Source organism: Schistocerca cancellata, chromosome 1, assembly GCF_023864275.1.
Source record: "Schistocerca cancellata isolate TAMUIC-IGC-003103 chromosome 1, iqSchCanc2.1, whole genome shotgun sequence".
Classification (NCBI taxonomy): domain Eukaryota; kingdom Metazoa; phylum Arthropoda; class Insecta; order Orthoptera; family Acrididae; genus Schistocerca; species Schistocerca cancellata.
Window position 1 is genome coordinate 74758239 of NC_064626.1, and position 10620 is coordinate 74768858.

The following is a 10620-nucleotide window of genomic DNA, read 5'->3' on the forward strand; positions in this document are numbered from 1 at the left end:
ATAGGTTCTGTGTGTGTAGAATTTTTTGGCATGCGGTAAATACTAACAACCCAATACATCCATAAATTCATTAAATGAAAAAAATAAAGTATGATCAATTTATGAACGGAGCAGTCAGTACTACTTCCAATTTAAAATATGTAAAATTGTAGTACTGCTTTTCAGTTATGTAATAATCAAAGAAATCTGCTCTTATATGTACTTTTCTTTTAAATCTTGTGTTAGAATGTGTAATTACACAGAAAATGTTTAGGTATTTAAAGAAGATTGTTTTGTATATTTCGTATCTTTTTGTAATTTTGTTGTTTTGTATATATGAGTCGTGCCACATCTCATGTGACATGCTCACACTTCAGGATCTATATAAAATGAAATAAATAAATAAAATTAGCAGTCACTATGTTTCTAGTAGATGCTAAACCCTTCCTACTACTTTGTTATTCAATTACTTCCAGACAATCCACACCATCACATTGTTTACATTTCGACAATTTCTTTATCAAAGAAGATACTTACGAAATTATACAACAATATCTGCCGGAATTATGTGCGTAATGGTAAATTAAGTCAATGTTTTATTGCTAGGCAGATATTATTTATTATAAGCGATTCATCTATGTAAAATATATATATCTCCTAAGCAACATAATTGTACATAAAGAAGCTGAATAGTTGTTTCTGTTGAACTAGGTGAACATAAATATAATTAATATACATTGACCAAAGAAGCAAGCTGTGCAGAAAGGAATGACAAGAAGAAGTTTGAAGACAAAGAAATACCACAGGATGATAACTATGCTTCAGGAATGGTCTTTGGTGCAATGTAATATGAAACAAATCTCCATTTTTAATCTTGTCCAGGTCATATTTTCAATATTGTCTATACCTATATCATAGACCATTGCAGTTTCAACTAAATTTCAGAAAAATAAAGTTATTAATTAGCAACATGTTCCAAAAGTAAAATGTAAAATATAATATTTTTATGGTTAATATACATAATGTGTGGCATTAAATTGGTCTAGTATGTTAGTCATCAAATCATCATGTGTGGTAAAAATTGGCTGCCTCCACATGTCTGTTATGAAATTAAATGAAACATGAATTTTTAAGTACGATTTTAGAAAATTTTGTACATAGTGCAAATTTTTTAGAAGGTACTCTCCCTTAACTGTGATGCACTACAAAATTTTAAAAGATATATAAAAATAGTGCATGGAAGAGACAGTAAAGATTTTTATTTAATATGGTGCCAAAGAAATGTCCATTGCCCATAAGGTACCCTCCCAAACATAGGTGATATATTGCTGTCAACCTCAGCAGTGATGCCACCTGCAATACATGATTAAATTCAGACAATATTTCAATCAATGTGTGTTCTGCATTTGCGTAATGAAAAATTAACTTTATTTAGTAAAATCTCCAAGTACTTTTCTCTTTTTAACTTATAAAGGTTCAATTTCATTTTCAATATTAATTCCTTTTCTCCGACCAACTTGAAAAACAGACATCTAAAATCTTATAGTTGATCTACATGCTACAGTCTACCTGCACAAATGTTTGTGCATGTAACATCCATGCAGACAGATCCTGACATGTAGATCCGAACTTTTTTTAGATGCAAAATGTGTGCAAACTGGGAAACGAAGCTGGAACATGGTGATGTGTTCATACTACATGGAACATCGCCGTATCACTTCATTGGTTCATCCCAGTACTGAACAGCATAATTGAGGTTATGAGATATGGTACATTAAGTGATACAAAAGGTCTGGATATAGTATCACAATTAAGGAACTAAAAAAGATAAAGTTTATTAAAGGCTGAAGCATAATACATAACAAACATTCTGCAAAAAATGTGTATAATAAACTGCTGAGAAATGAAACAATTGGAAATGTTTCAGCCAAACATTTCAACAAATAGACATTTATTTGCTAGAGAATAAACGCAAACACATCAAACAACATATTTACCTCACCTATTGTGGTTTTTCTTTCTATATACCAAATACGGTTAAAATTAACAGCGATTTTTCTACTTCAATAGAGGTGAATTATTAGCTGTTGAATGAAAATTGTTTTAATAATTCATATTCTTATGGCTCATAAATGTAGGCTCTTTCTTTGTCCAGGTACAATACTGAAGCAAAGTAACTTTTTGCTTAAAGATATCTCATCTGTGCTCGAAGAACACTAGAAAGTAAAACAGCCAAGTTACTTAGAATCTTCCCAACCTGTCACAAAAATTAAAGCAAACAATAAATAAAAACTGAGAAAGACACAAAATCCAGTACAACAATGTGAGTGACAATGACAAGAATTATTTATGTTCCAATGTTAGCAGATGATGTTACAGTTCCCAGTTCCACCACCTTTGTTAACATCAAAACTTCTTCCCAACCTTAATGTTGGCACACCATTCCATTCTGTTGATGACCTGTGTGAACGCTGGCATTTGAAATATATTGTGGAATGTTTCCACATTTTTGGATGTCTAATGCATATAGACATTTAGTAATTTGGGTGAGATAACTTAAAGACTTCTAGCACTTAAACAAGAGGCTTCAGCCATGAAACACATTGTTCTGTTATATAAACATGGCTATAAAGTGTGTAAATGCTATGAAGGTAAATCAAATAAAGAAGATAATTGTAACACTTGTACATGGTATGATTTGGTATAAATTTAACTGTATGTCCTGTATTGATTACTTATGTCTTCTTGAATCTGATCATGGAAGTTAGTTGAAATGCACAATTTGCTTATGTGACACTTCAGTTCTGAACTCTTAGTACTGATTAGTTAGTTACCTACAAGCTGACTCTGATGTGGAGCAGTTCAGTTTACAGACTATAAATTGCATGGTGGCTGAAGACAGGCCATTTGCAGATGAGTTCAAATAACACAAAATAATATTTAGTTTTGTCACTGAAGTCCCTATTTAACACTTCTCCACTGAATAAGGGAGAATTTTCTACATAGAAAGTCTTCTGTTTTATTGAAGGAGTTGTCCAGAAAGAAGTTTTCCACCTTGCTTTGAAATCTAGCCTTGATGTCTTTCAGACATTTATTACCATTGGGTAAATGATAAAATAATTCACTAGCAGCACCATTCATTCCTTTCAGCAATACAGTCACTTTCAATAAAGAGTAATGAGGATCAATTTTTTCTAATTTTGCTGTCATGGCTGTCATTATTCCTTCTTACTGAATATAAATAAGCTAAGCATGTTAACTTACTGATTTATCTGATTCAAAGACCCACTAAAAAATAAAGAGCAAATGTGACTGACTTCCTTAGAACATCAAGAATTTGTTTCTTTCAATTTAAATTCTCATAATCACATGTACCCAAAAATTTAAATATCCAGCCTTGCTTATTAACCACTGTGTATGCTTCAGATTTATCACTAGTGATGTACTCTTTGGCAGGCTGTTCGAGTCTTCCCTCGGGCATGGCTGTGTGTGTTCTCAGTATAAGTTAAAGTAGTGTGTAAGTCAAGGACCGATGATCTCAGCAGTTTGGTCCCTTAAGACTACACACACACACTAACGGTACCGAGCAGATCGACGCAACAGTACCACGTCTTCCAGCACTTGGCAGGTAGGGAAACAATCACAGTAAATGTGTTGCGTTCACCGGCTGGAGTGGCCGTGCGGTTCTAGGCGCTACAGTCTGGAACCGAGCGACCGCTACTGTCGCAGGTTCGAATCCTGCCTCGGGCATGGATGTGTGTGTTGTCCTTAGGTTAGTTAGGTTTAATTAGTTCTGAGTTCTAGGCGACTGATGACCTCAGAAGTTAAGTCGCATAGTGCTCAGAGCCACTTGAACGATTATGTTGCTTTCGATTGGCTTGTTCACTGAGGTCCTTACCGTCAGTGCCAGTCAGTGTGTACGTCTTCTGTTTCACATGGCTAATGAATACTAACCAACTTTGTGTGTCCGTCTAAAAAACGGGGGCGCGATTTTGAGGAAAGTCACAGACGTTCTCCCAATCTCAAAGCTAGATTAAGAGTATTTAACACTCTGTATTGATGTTATACATTAATTTCATTTCACTGTTGGTAGAAAACAATTTTACGGTATCTAGTTGAGTTCATTCTAGCAGCATAGCTGTCCTACATTTCGTTTTGCCGGCCGCGGTGGTCTCGCGGTTCTAGGCGCGCAGTCCGGAACCGTGCGACTGCTACGGTCGCAGGTTCGAATCCTGCCTCGGGCATGGATGTATGTGATGTCCTTAGGTTAGTTAGGTTTAAGTAGTTCTAAGTTCTAGGGGACTGATGACCACAGCTGTTAAGTCCCATAGTGCTCAGAGCCATTTGAACTATTTTTTCGTCCTACATTATTGATGTCCTTAAGTCCTTCAGAGTAGCCACCAGCATTGTGTAGAACCCGTTGCCAGCGATTGGAAAGGCGTAGTATACCGTTAGCAGAGCCTATTCTGTTGATGGTGCGAATGGAGCGGTCTACTGCTCGTCGAATCTCTGGAACAGTTCTGAAGCGAATGTCACGAAGTGGTTCTTTTACCTTCGGAATCAAATCAAAGTCACAAGAACTTAAGTCGTATTACTGTTCGTTTTTGGAGCATCCCCTGCGGCCGGCCAGCTTTGCGAAAGAAGCGGCGACACTTTCTGCGCAACCCACCCATCAATTTGCACGACAATGCGCGGGCGCATACAGCGCAAGCTGCGGCTGCTCTGTTCGGTCGATGGGAGTGGGAAGTACTGTACCATCCCACCATACTCCCCGGTCGTAAGTCCTTGTGACACGTAAAACCTCAACTCGTATTGAGCATAAAACAAAAAATTCAAGGGAATCGCTTTACGGTACGCTCTCTGTTACATGTTGAGGCAGCATAGTTCACGGAGAGAAAATTATCCAGAATACATTATTTCGTCCAGCATTTTGAGAACGAAATGAGTTAACGCCTTCCAACAAACTTTATACATAATTTCAAACCTTTACGAAGTTCTTTCTACGAGATACGCCTCAGAAAATAATGAAAGGAGAAAAGTTTATCACTTACATTTTCGCTGATTGTTCAGTAAAAGTGTAACATAATACATGAAGTTTTATCACTTCTTAACTGCTAACTCTACTGGCAGCACATAAATTATTTACTTATACCACTGAATATGCCTACGAAATTATATAATAGTACGACACAGTCCAGGAAATACGATGTCATAAGCACTGAGATGCGTGAAAAACTAGCTTTTTCTTCAAACGGAGCGTCAGTCACCCAGACTTTAGGGCTACTCATCCAGTGTTCGATGACGAGAACACTTAACGACTTCCAACAAACTTTAAACATAATTTCAAACATTTTCTAAACTTCACGCTTAACGTCAAATGTTTAACACCTTATCTCATTTGTAAAGTAATCAGATATTTGAAGCTGTTTTATACATGGGAGTTCGTGGGACGGCGGTGTACTGGTGTTATCAGACACGAAATACACTGGTGTTATCAGACACGAAATACACTCGGAACTCGTTGCGCGGATACATATAAGTAAGGAGATAATAAATGTAAAATTATTTGCCTGTAACATTACGTGAAAAATTAAAAACCGTTGTTAGCTCGAGTTTACCTGTAAAGTTACTTTAAAAAATGTTGAACGTCGTGCGAAATACACTAAAGAGGCAAAGAAACTAGTATAGTCATTATAAAGGCTCCTTTGAAAAAAATTAAATTTGTTTACTACTGCTACTACTACTGCTAGGCTAATTACTGTTTATCTCTACAGGACCTTTATACTGAAATGTTTCTCACACCACCTTGTATTGTCTTTCTATGTGTTTGAGTAACTGTATGTTCACTGTTGTGGGTAAATACATACAGCGTACACAGGGCGATGTGTGAAACTGATAGCGATTACACGCTTCCGCTGTTGTAGAAATCTGCTCCAGATGCTGCAGATACCGTGTTGAGCTGAAAGTGGTAACCAAAGTACGGAGAAATATTCTTCGGGGCTCCGTTGCATAGCAATCAGATTGCTTTCAGTTCTGAGAAATGTCCAGGTACAATTGTGGATTTGAATGATCCATGAAGTGACTTCTTTTCCGAAGAAAGCATCGAACTATTTCACTAGAACTGAACGCTCCCGTCGTAACTGTTCTCAAGCTGGTATTTATTATTAAATCACAATAGAAATATACGCTGGTTGCAGAATAACACGTACCTTCTGTTGTGTCTAGACAAGACAGCCTAGACACAATGAGAGGAAGCCGAAAGGCACGCGCTTAATCTCATGCAGGCTGGCGTGAGGTCTGAAACAGGATACGTAATGAATGCTATAAAGAAAAGTACGTAGCTTCTGGAATACTTAACTTTAATCCACATTTGTAGAACATCGCTCTTGATGATACATTAATAGAATCTCAATATCACTTGAATACGGCGCCTTGCTAGGTCGTAGCAAATGACGTAGCTGAAGGCTATGCTAACTATCGTCTCGGCAAATGAGATCGTAATTCTCAGTGAACCATGGCTAGCAACGTCGGCTGTACAACTGGGCTGAGTGCTAGGATCTGTCTCTAGACCTGCCGTGTGGCGGCGCTGGGTCTGCAATTACCGACAGTGGCGACACGCGGGTCCGTCGTATACTAGCGGACCGCGGCCGATTTAAAAGCTACCACCTAGCAAGTGTGGTGTCTGGCGGTGACACCACACCTTCTTGAAATGAACAATATTTGATTGTTCTATTAACTGATTTCCTTCCATATACACAAATATTTTACAATGTGAATCAAAATCTCGCAATGGCGTCGATTTTCACATCTCAAGAATGGCTCTCCACTTGTAAAATTACTCTTGACAAGAACAAAAGCTCTATATCCTAAGAATAATTATGTGAGCGCTGACCGCCACAGAGTAATAAACAGTATCTTTGTCTCTCTCTCTCTCTCTCTCTCTCTCTCTCTCTCGTACTGTCACAGCAGTTTACGCTGCATGATACATCACATCATGCGTATTCAAATACATAGATATGTACACAGGTAGAACACGGCGCTGCGGTCAGTAGCACCTGTATTAGATGACAAGTGTCTGGCGCAGTTGTTAGATCGGTTGCTGCTGCTACAATGGCAGGTTATCAAGATTTAAGTGAGTTTGAACGTGGCGTTATAGTTGGCGCACGAGCGATGGGACACAGCATCTTCGATGTAGCGATGAAGTGGTGATTTTCCCGCACAACCATTTCACGAGTGTACCGTGAATATCAGGAATCCTGTAAAACATCAAATTTCCGACATCGCTCCGGCAGGAAAAAGATCTTCTAAGAACGGTACCGACGATGACTGAAGAGAATTGTTCAATGCGACAGAAGTACAACCCTTCCTGAAATTGCTGCAGATTTGAATCCTGGGCAGTCATCAAGTGTCAGCGAGCAAACCATTCAACGAAACCTCATCGATATGGACTTTCGCAGCCGAAGAGCCACTCGAGTATCCTTGATGACTGTACGACGCAAAGCTTTACACCTCGTCTGGACGTGTCATCACAGACATTGGAACCGATGACTGGAAACATGTTGCCTGGTCGGACGAGTCTAGTTTCAAATTGTATCGAGCGGATGGACGTGCACACGTATGGACACAACCTAATGAATCCATGGACCCAGCATGTCATCAGGGGACTGTTCAAGTTGATGATGGCTCTGTAACGGTGTGTGGCGTGTGCATTTGGAGTGATATTGGACCCCTGATATGTCTGGATACGACTCTGACAGATGAGACGTACGTAAGGATCCTGTCTGATCACCTACATCCATTCACGTCCATTGTGCATTCCGATGGACATGGGCGATTCCAGCAGGACAATGCGACATCCCACACGTCCAGAATTGCTGCAGAGTGACTCCAGGAGCACTCCTCTGAGTTTAAATACTTTCGCCGGCCACCAAACTCCCCAGACACGAACATTATTGAACATATCTGAGATGCTTTGCAACGTGCTGTTGAGAAGAGATCTCCACCCCCTCCTACTGTTACGGATTTATGGGCAACCGTGCAGGATTCATGGTGTCAGTTCCTTCCAGCGCCACTTCAGACAACAGTCGAGTCCAGCCCACATCATGTTGAAGTACTTCTACGTGCTTACAAGAGCCCTACACGATATTAGGTAGGTGTACCAGTTTCTTTCCCTTTTCGGTGTGGAATCTATTGCAGAACAAATTCAGTTTGAGAATACTGGAGGAAAATTGTGCAGCGTCCTTTCGAAAAGGTGAACCTTGCTTTTCCATGGTATGATGTAGTAAAACCATCAGAAGTTACCTATGAACACCTGGCCCGCGCTTAGACACTCCCCTAATAGAAGAACAATGTTTTATTCGATGTGTGACAGAAGAGGTCACAGGGGATATACACTCCTGGAAATGGAAAAAAGAACACATTGACACCGGTGTGTCAGACCCACCATACTTGCTCCGGACACTGCGAGAGGGCTGTACAAGCAATGATCACACGCACGGCACAGCGGACGCACCAGGAACCGCGGTGTTGGCCGTCGAATGGCGTTAGCTGCGCAGCATTTGTGCACCGCCGCCGTCAGTGTCAGCCAGTTTGCCGTGGCATACGGAGCTCCATCGCAGTCTTTAACACTGGTAGCATGCCGCGACAGCGTGGACGTGAACCGTATGTGCAGTCGACGGACTTTGAGCGAGGGCGTATAGTGGGCATGCGGGAGGCCGGGTGGACGTACCGCCGAATTGCTCAACACGTGGGGCGTGAGGTCTCCACAGTACATCGATGTTGTCGCCAGTGGTCGGCGGAAGGTGCACGTGCCCGTCGACCTGGGACCGGACCGCAGCGACGCACGGATGCACGCCAAGACCGTAGGATCCTACGCAGTGCCGTAGGGGACCGCACCGCCACTTCCCAGCAAATTAGGGACACTGTTGCTCCTGGGGTATCGGCGAGGACCATTCGCAACCGTCTCCATGAAGCTGGGCTACGGTCCCGCACACCGTTAGGCCGTCTTCCGCTCACGCCCCAACATCGTGCAGCCCGCCTCCAGTGGTCTCGCGACAGGCGTGAATGGAGGGACGAATGGAGACGTGTCGTCTTCAGCGATGAGAGTCGCTTCTGCCTTGGTGCCAATGATGGTCGTATGCGTGTTTGGCGCCGTGCAGGTGAGCGCCACAATCAGGACTGTATACGACCGAGGCACACAGGGCCAACACCCGGCATCATGGTGTGGGGAGCGATCTCCTACACTGGCCGTACACCACTGGTGATCGTCGAGGGGACACTGAATAGTGCACGGTACATCCAAACCGTCATCGAACCCATCGTTCTACCATTCCTAGACCGGCAAGGGAACTTGCTGTTCCAACAGGACAATGCACGTCCGCATGTATCCCGTGCCACCCAACGTGCTCTAGAAGGTGTAAGTCAACTACCCTGGCCAGCAAGATCTCCGGATCTGTCCCCCATTGAGCATGTTTGGGACTGGATGAAGCGTCGTCTCACGCGGTCTGCACGTCCAGCAAGAACGCTGGTCCAACTGAGGCGCCAGGTGGAAATGGCATGGCAAGCCGTTCCACAGGAATACATCCAGCATCTCTACGATCGTCTCCATGGGAGAATAGCAGCCTGCATTGCTGCGAAAGGTGGATATACACTATACTAGTGCCGACATTGTGCATGCTCTGTTGCCTGTGTCTATGTGCCTGTGGTTCTGTGAGTGTGATCATGTGATGTATCTGACCCCAGGAATGTGTCAATAAAGTTTCCCCTTCCTGGGACAATGAATTCACGGTGTTCTTATTTCAATTTCCAGGAGTGTATGTGTATTGAAGGAATTCATTACAAAATAAATTTCGTACCAGTGAAGTCTTTGGCTTTACAAGTGAGCAATTCATATTAGGCTTGACTGAAAAATTTCGTGTTCACTTGCCAGCTCTTAATACACTATATGTTTTCCTTTCAGTGTGTAGTATGTAATTGAAGATACGACGGGAAAGGGGGAACTGCGATCAGTGGAAAGCAGTGTCACAGGTTACTCAAAAAGTCGTGCATACGATGCATCCGTGTCTTATTAATTGACATAAAATTCGTGTGATGATGGAGATAGATCTGTGAAATGTAGATCTTGAATTCATAGATGAGCTAAGTTGTGCATTGCCGAGGACAGTGCCTTTATTTTGGTCATTATTCTGTTGTTATTTCACACTAAAGCTATACATTTAATTTCATACGGTTTATTCTTTGATTACCTGCTTCCTTTGACTCTAAGCCAGCACATGTGCACAAATGGAATGAAGGTGGTGCAGAACTGCTTACAGGCAGTCTATTTAAGCCTCAAGATGTGATTTTTTTACTACTAGACTGCCAGCTGAAAACAGCTGTGTGTGAGTCTTGATAACACACGAATGGAGCTGAAGTACTCCGTTATGGCTGGAACTCTCATCAACCGAATGAGTGTGTAACGGGAGCTTACCGCGTGTCAACAGCGTGGGCCCAGGAAGGCAGAAACAAGCTCGTAATCTGCTCCGAGAGGCAGGTTAAGGCGTCTGTTACAAGGCCCATCACACAGTGTCGCCACGTATTAGAAACAGTTGCTCACTCACTTAAATCACTCTGGGGTGTATGGACCCTTATAAAACAAGTGCT